This window comes from Delphinus delphis, chromosome X, assembly GCF_949987515.2.
Source record: "Delphinus delphis chromosome X, mDelDel1.2, whole genome shotgun sequence".
In the NCBI taxonomy this organism is placed as follows: Eukaryota; Metazoa; Chordata; class Mammalia; order Artiodactyla; family Delphinidae; genus Delphinus; species Delphinus delphis.
This window is the reverse complement of record NC_082704.1, coordinates 5,316,697-5,323,978: the sequence shown is the minus strand read 5'-3', so window position 1 is coordinate 5,323,978 and position 7,282 is coordinate 5,316,697. Positions and strand designations below refer to the sequence as shown.

Genomic DNA, 7,282 nt, shown 5'->3' with positions numbered 1-7,282 from the left:
TTTTTGGCTGTGCTGGGTCTTCGTTGCTGTGCACGGGCTTTCTCTAGTTGTGGCGAGCGGGGGCTACTCTTCATTGCAGTGCGCAGGCTTCTTATTGCAGTGACCTCTCTTGTTGCAGAGCACGGGCTCTAGGCACATGGGCTTCAGTAGTTGCAGCACGCAGGCTCAGTAGTTGTGGCTCGTGGGCTCTAGAGCACAGGCTCAGTAGTTGTGGCGCACTGGCTTAGTTGCTCCACAGCATGTGGGATCTTCCTGGACCAGGGCTCCAACCCGTGTCCCCTGCATTGGCAGGTGGATTCTTAACCACTGCGCCACCAGGGAAGTCCCGTTTTTATTTTTTTAACATCTTTATTGGAGTATAATTCCTTTACAATGGCGTGTTAGTTTCTGCTTTATAAAAGTGAATCAGCTATACATATATCCCCATATCCCCTCCCTCTTGCGTCTCCCTCCCTCCCTCCTTATCCCACCCCTCTAGGTGGCCACAAAAAATATGGAATGCTTCACGAATTTGCGTGTCATCTTTGCACAGGGGCCATGCTAATCTTCTCTGTATTGTTCCAATTTTAGTATATGTGCTGCTGAAGCAAGCACTGCGTCAGGTCTTACTTGCGGCATGCAGGGTCTTCGTTGAGGCATGCGGGATCTTTTGTTGTGGCACGGCTCTTTGTTGTGGCTCATGGGCTTCTCTCTAGTTGTGGCGCACGGGCTCCAGGGTGCATGGGCTCTGTAGTTTGCAGCACGCAGGCTCTCTCGTTGAGGCATGTGGGCTCAGTAGTTGTGGCGTGTGGGCTTAGTTGCCCCGTGGCATGTGGGATCTTAGTTCCCCAACCAGGGATTGAACCCGCGTCCCCTGCATTGGAAGGCGGATTCTTTACTACTGGACCATCAGGGAAGTCCCCCAAAATATATTTAATTGAAACACATGAACAGTAACAATGTCAGTAACTCCCGTACTGCAGCTCAGTGTGCCTCGTTTTCTTAGCTTATGAGCTCGGGCAAATCTATACTCTGAAGTCTGGAGTTACAGCTGCAGAAAGACATGCACGTGGTGTCCTTGTCTGAAAAGACCTTCCATAGAGGAGTTAGTGACATTTTGGTTCTTCTACTTTGCCTGCCTTTGTACTGTTTATGCCCCGCCTCTAGCCTGGAGGTAGAACCTTTACTGAGGAGTGCTGTGGAGTGGTGGAAAAAAGCATGGACTCTGGCAGTGGATGGACCTGAGCTGAACTCTCATTTCTGCCATTCTCAGACTGAATCTCAGCGTCCTCATCTGTAAAATGGGGCTCCTTTGAAACAAAGGGCACCTTCTTCATGTGGCTGCCTTGAGAATTGAATGAGATAGTATATGTAAAGTGCCCAGCATGGTCTAGAGCAGCACTGTCCAATGGAACTTTCTGCATCGATGGAAATGTTCTATATTCGCACAGTCCAGTGTAGTAGTAATTGGCCACATATGGTATTAAGCACTTGAAATGTGGCTAGCATGCCTAAGGAACTAAATGTCTTATTTTAATGTGAATTTAAAATATAAATATAAATTTAAATAGCCACATGTAGCTACTGGCCACCATATCGGATAGTGCAGCTGTAGATACAGAGCTAAATCATCAGTGAATAAATTCTTTTTATTATTATGCAGATATTTTGCTTAGTTCACTGATCTAACTTACTTCCTGGACTCTGGACCTATTTCTTGCGTAAATGGAGTAAGCACAGGATTTCAGGGAAAAACTTCATCAAGGAGGGGATGGCTGAGCTGAGTTTTAAAAAGTAAGAAGGAGTCAGACTGGTACAAAGGATGGTCCAAGGAGTGGCAAGGAAGGGCATACCAGCATGTGCAAGGGTGTGGGGCATATGGGACAATGTGGTGTGCTCAAGGAATTGCAAGGAGCTTGGGATGGCGCCCAAGAGGAAAGGGGACAGCGGCGAGACTGGAGAGGTGGTAAAGGCCAGATCATGGCCTTGATGCCACATCTTGAGCAACACGGAGTCACTGAATAGTGTTTTAACCATGAGAATGACACAATCACATTTGTGTTTAAGAAAGATCTTTATGAATGTAAGGTGGAGAGTATATTGATTTCATAGGAAGAGGGCAAGACTGGAGGCAGAGAGAATAATTATGAATCCAGGGCAGTGCTATAGGCAAGAGTTCTGTTTTGGACATATTCAGTTTTATGTGCCTATTTAACAGTAACATGGAGATATCTAGTACTCTGTTGGATATTTTGATAAAGGCTTGTAGAGCTCACCCATATCTGGTTCTCCTATTCTTATCAGCACAGTGGAGGATTCCACTTGAAGTTAGATGGGACCTTGTGACTACTTCTAACCAATGGGCTGTGAGTGGTAATAATGTGAGTTGCTTCTGGGCCAAAGTATTTATTTAAAAGTATAATTCTCCAGTCTGTCTTCCCCTGTTGCATTGACCAAGCTGGCTGAGTATCCCATCATGTGTAGGTACAGGATAATGGCATTTCCATCAGCCTGAATGCTGGAGGACAGTGCTTTGGAATGTTACTGGATCCATATTTCCCATACAGCATGTGTAAGAAATCAACTTGTGTTAAACCACTGAGGTTTTTGAATTGTTTAAAGCAAATTTGTAACCTATTCCCTCCTGACTAATACAAAGCTGCATGTCTCAAGCTCAGGAATGGTATCTGGGCCACATACGGAGGTTGGGAATCACTGATATGTAGGTGTAACTGAAGCCATGGCAATGTATGTGACCACCCAGGGGGATGAGTAGAGTGGAAGAGGAATGGGCTGAGGACAGGAACAAGAAGTCCAGAGGACAGGAACAAGAACTCCAGAATTTAACGGCAAGGTAGAGGAAGATAAGCCTACAAAGAAGAATTAGAAAGATTTGTCAGAGAGATAGGAAGAAAGAAAAGAGGAGTGTGGTGTCATGGGAATGAAGTGAGGAGAGTTTCCAGACTGCCAAACATGCAAATGATTTGAGCAAGGAGGTGTTTAGAGGTCTGGGTGAGACCATTTTCGGAGGAGGACTGACCTGTAGGATCTAAGTTAACTTTGAACCGGTGATTGGGAAGCATGATAGTTAATTTTATGTGTCAACTTGACTGGGCTAAGGGATACCTATAAAGTTGGTAAAACCTTATTTCTGAGTGTGTCTGTGATGGTGTTTATGGGAGATATTTACATTGGACTCAGTAGACTAAGTAAAGAGATCCACCCTCACCAATGTGGGTGGGGATCATGCGACCCACTGAGGACCCAAATAGAACAGAAACGTGGAGCAAGGGCTAATTTGCTGTCTGTTCTTGAGCTGGGACGTCCATATTCTCCTGCCGTCAGTAACTGGAGCTCCTGGTTCTTGGGCTTTCAGACTCTGGGGCTTACACCAGTGCCTTCCCTCCCATCCTCCCAGATTCTCAGACCTTTGGACTCTGATTGAATTACACCACCCACTCTCCTGGTTCTCTATATTCCAGATGGCAGATTGTAGAACTTACCTGCTTCCATAGTCACGCGAGCTAATTCCCATAACCTCCTATCTATCTATCTATCTATATCTATATTGGTTCTATTTCTCTGGAGAACGCTGTTTAATATAGGAAGTGAGTATGGCAAGAAAGTAAATGTGGGCTATACATTTAGGAAGATTAATTTCAAGTGGAAAGAAAGGGGGATTGAGAAAAAAAAAGAGGGAGAAAAAGAATGTCGTTTCACTAGCTGGAGAAGGATGTAGGGAGGAAGAAGTTGATGATCCCATAGTTATTACTCATATAGGCCTGCTGACATTGAGTTTGGGGCAGTAGTCCAATGTGGCCCTGAGAGGTTTCCGTGGTGAACACTCCTGAACCAAGAGGGAGGTTTAGTAGCTGGGAGGAGTCTACACAGAGGACTGATCTTTATCAAAAAGATGATCCCTAAGAAGGAGCCAGGGATCTGTTTGCCACGAGAGTAGTACCGAGGATTTAGGTCATGGGTTGAGAGCCAGGAAGCAGGGACAAGAATGAGCTCTCTACGCACCAAACTGAAGAGATGCTGGGTCATACAGTTTTCAAACTGGGACAAGTCAGCCTGTGGAGGGAGGACTACAAGGGCTGAAATCACAAAGCTTAACAAATAGGAGTGGGCCAGGTAGGGACAGGAGGGGCAAGTGAGGAACGGCTCCTCCCTTTTTGTCTCTTAAGGTCCTGGCTCCAGGTGTTATGGCACAAGTTAAAGGCACGCAGCAGGACTGTGGAAACTGAAGACTCCGATATAGCTTTGGCATTGCCCTATAAATTAGAACATTTCCCTCGAATGTTAGACATTTCCAAAATAATACATAATGTAAAAATTGCTTTAAATTTTGGCCAAATTAATAACAGAAATTAGGTAGATATTCTGACTAGACCACAAACCCCATAAGGGCAGGGCTTTTGTCCATTGGGTTCATCCCTGTATCCTTACTGCTAGGAATAGTATCTGGCTCCAAGTAGGTGATCAATAAATGCTGAATGAATTAGCAGCGTGGGTGAATCAGCTTCAGAGAAGAAAGGGGATTTGAGGAAGCAGTGGGAAGAGAAAGTGGACCAAGATGCTGAGAGATAAACTAGCTTAGAAACAGCAATAACAAAGCCTTCAGATGGATGTTGTGGAAGAAGGTAGAATTTAAGATCAAGAACAGGGAATTGTAGGAATTGTAGCATCTTCTAGAACAGCTGAAAGCCAGGAATGACAGTAGCAGCCTAAAGCAGACCAGAGAGAACACAAAAAGGAGATGATTCAGCTAAAGCAAAAAAAAAATACCCAACATCCATTCCCTCTCCCAGTAAACTTTGTGTGTTTCAAGTACCATCACTGGATGGTCATATAGGTCTTTAACAACGATCTGGAGTTCCAGGTTTGGTGATCTTAAGAACGTTCTCAAGTAGAGGAAGTCTTAAACTGAGGAAGAGAGGGAACAGATTGTATTGACAAATGAGTGGCTGCACACGTGTCATACCAACACTAGCCACGCTTGACAGACTTCGATGTGTCAGGCTCTTTATATACATTATTTCTAATCCCTTCGGCAGTCCTCCAAGGTGAATGTTACTATCTCTGTTATACAGATGGAGAAACTGTGAGGCTCGGAATAAGTACCTTGCCTCAGGGCCTGCACTAAGAAGTGGTGGAGCTGAGATTCTCAACCACTGTGTTGGGCTCCTGCCTTACACCCAGACAGTTCTCCCACGAAGAAGGAACAGCAGTAGCTGGAATCACCTCATGGATTTACCTTGTACAGGTTTCTAGGGGATCAGCAATCCAAGAGTATGACTATGATTGTCACAGTTGAACCTTCTGCTTACTTCTGAAAACACAGGGGTCTTGTGGGGTAATGTCAGAGGATGGGGGAGCAAATACCAGGTTAAATCACCATGATTTCTGGACTCATCCCCAAGAGAGGCTTTCCCTACACAGCAGAGGACACTGGTGCCACATGGCGCACAGAAAAAGAAAATGGTTGAAGAAGTACTATTAATCAAGAGCTCTATGCACCCACTTTGTAGAGTTGTCATAAGGATTAAATGAGTTAATACAAGTAAAGCATTTATTGGGTTAGCCAAAAAGTTCGTTCATTTTTTTCCATAAGATGACTCTAGTAGCCCTTAGTTGTCTTTAACTTCATTCGAAACAATTTTGGTGGTTGTATTGTGACAGCTGTCATATCGGCGTGCATCAAAAAAAAAAAGCTTATCAAAACTGGTGAATTTTTGTGTAGCCATTTTAATATTGAAGATGGAAGAAAAACAACATTTTTGGCATATTATGCTTTATTATTTCAAGAAAGGTAAAAACACAAATGAAACGCAAAAAAAAAAGATTTGTGCAGTGTATGGAGAACGTGCTTTGACTGATCAAACGTGTCAAAGTGGTTTGTGAAGTTTCGCACTGAAGATTTCTCTCTGGACAATGTTCCACGGTCGGGTAGACCAGTGAAGTTGATAGCGATCAAATCGAGACATTAATTGAGAACAATCAACATTATACCACGTGGGAGATAGCCGACATACTCAACATATCCAGATCAAGTGTTGAAAATCATTTGTACCGGCTTGGTTATGTGAATCACTTTGATGTTTGGGTTCCACATAAGTTAAGCGAAAAAAACCTTCTTGACCGTATTTCCACATGCGGTTCTTTACTTAAATGTAACAAAAACGTTCCAGTTTTTTAAACAAATTGTGACAGGCAATGAAATGTGGATACGGTACAATAATGTGGAACGGAAGAGATGTGGGGCAAGTGAAATGAACCACCACTAACCACACCAAAGGCTGGTCTTCATCCAAAGAAGGTGATGTTGTGTATGTGGTGGGATTGGAAGGGAGTCCTCTATTATGAGCTCCTTCCGGAAAACCAAACGATTAATTCCAACAAGTACTGCTCCCAATTAGACCAACTGAAAGCAGCACTCGATGAAAAGCGTCTGGAATTAGTCAACAGAAAACGCATAATTTTCCATCAGGATAACGCCAAGACCGCATGTTTCTTTGATGACCAGACAAAAACGGTTACAGCTTGGCTGTGAAGTTCTGATTCATCCGCCGTATTCACCAGACATTGCACCTTCGGATTTCCATTTATTTCGGTGTTTACAAAATTCTCTTAATGGAGAAAATTTCAATTCCATGGAAGACTGTAAAAGGCACCTGGAACAGTTCTTTGCTCAAAAAGATAAAAAGTTTTGGGAAGATGGAATTATGAAGTTGCCTGAAAAATGGCAGAAGGTAGTGAAACAAAAGGGTGAATATGTTGTTCAATAAATTTCCTGGTGAAAATGAAAAATGTGTCATATTTTTACTTTAAAACCGAACGAACTTTTTGGCCAACCCAATAGAACAGTGCCTGGCACACAGTAAGCCCCCAGTAAACGTTAGCGGTTGTCATTGTTGCCACCATCATCATCATTGCCAAGCAAGCACAAACTGAGCAAGGCTGTACTGAATGTACATTTTTTCACTTGGCATCTCCAGCAAGGGTCCTGATTGACAGCAGCAGAGGCTTCTTCACAAGGTAAGGAAGTGCCTTGGGCAGCAGGAGGAAAACCGTGAAAACAGTGGCACCTGCACCCAAGTAGAAGTGTTGGAGTGAAGCAGCGGAGAGTTTTTGCCGAGACTGAGGATATCTCTGTGGTCCTGATACTAGGAGCTTGCTATGCAATCTTGGGCAAAACATTTACCCTCTCTGAACCTCAGTTTTTTCATCCGTATGTTGGAGATAGTTATGGTTGGCAGTTAGAATGCTCTCTGCCCCTTGAAAATCTATGATATAATTATAT

General features: G+C 43.8%; 1 non-coding gene across 1 annotated transcript; it reads right to left on the bottom strand.

Moving 5' to 3' along the window:
- Positions 1–487: 487 nt before the first annotated feature.
- Positions 488–594, bottom strand: LOC132419110 (U6 spliceosomal RNA). The gene has a single exon (XR_009518119.1). It is a non-coding gene; the product is annotated as a U6 spliceosomal RNA (small nuclear RNA).
- Between the last annotated feature and the right edge of the window lie 6,688 nt (positions 595–7,282).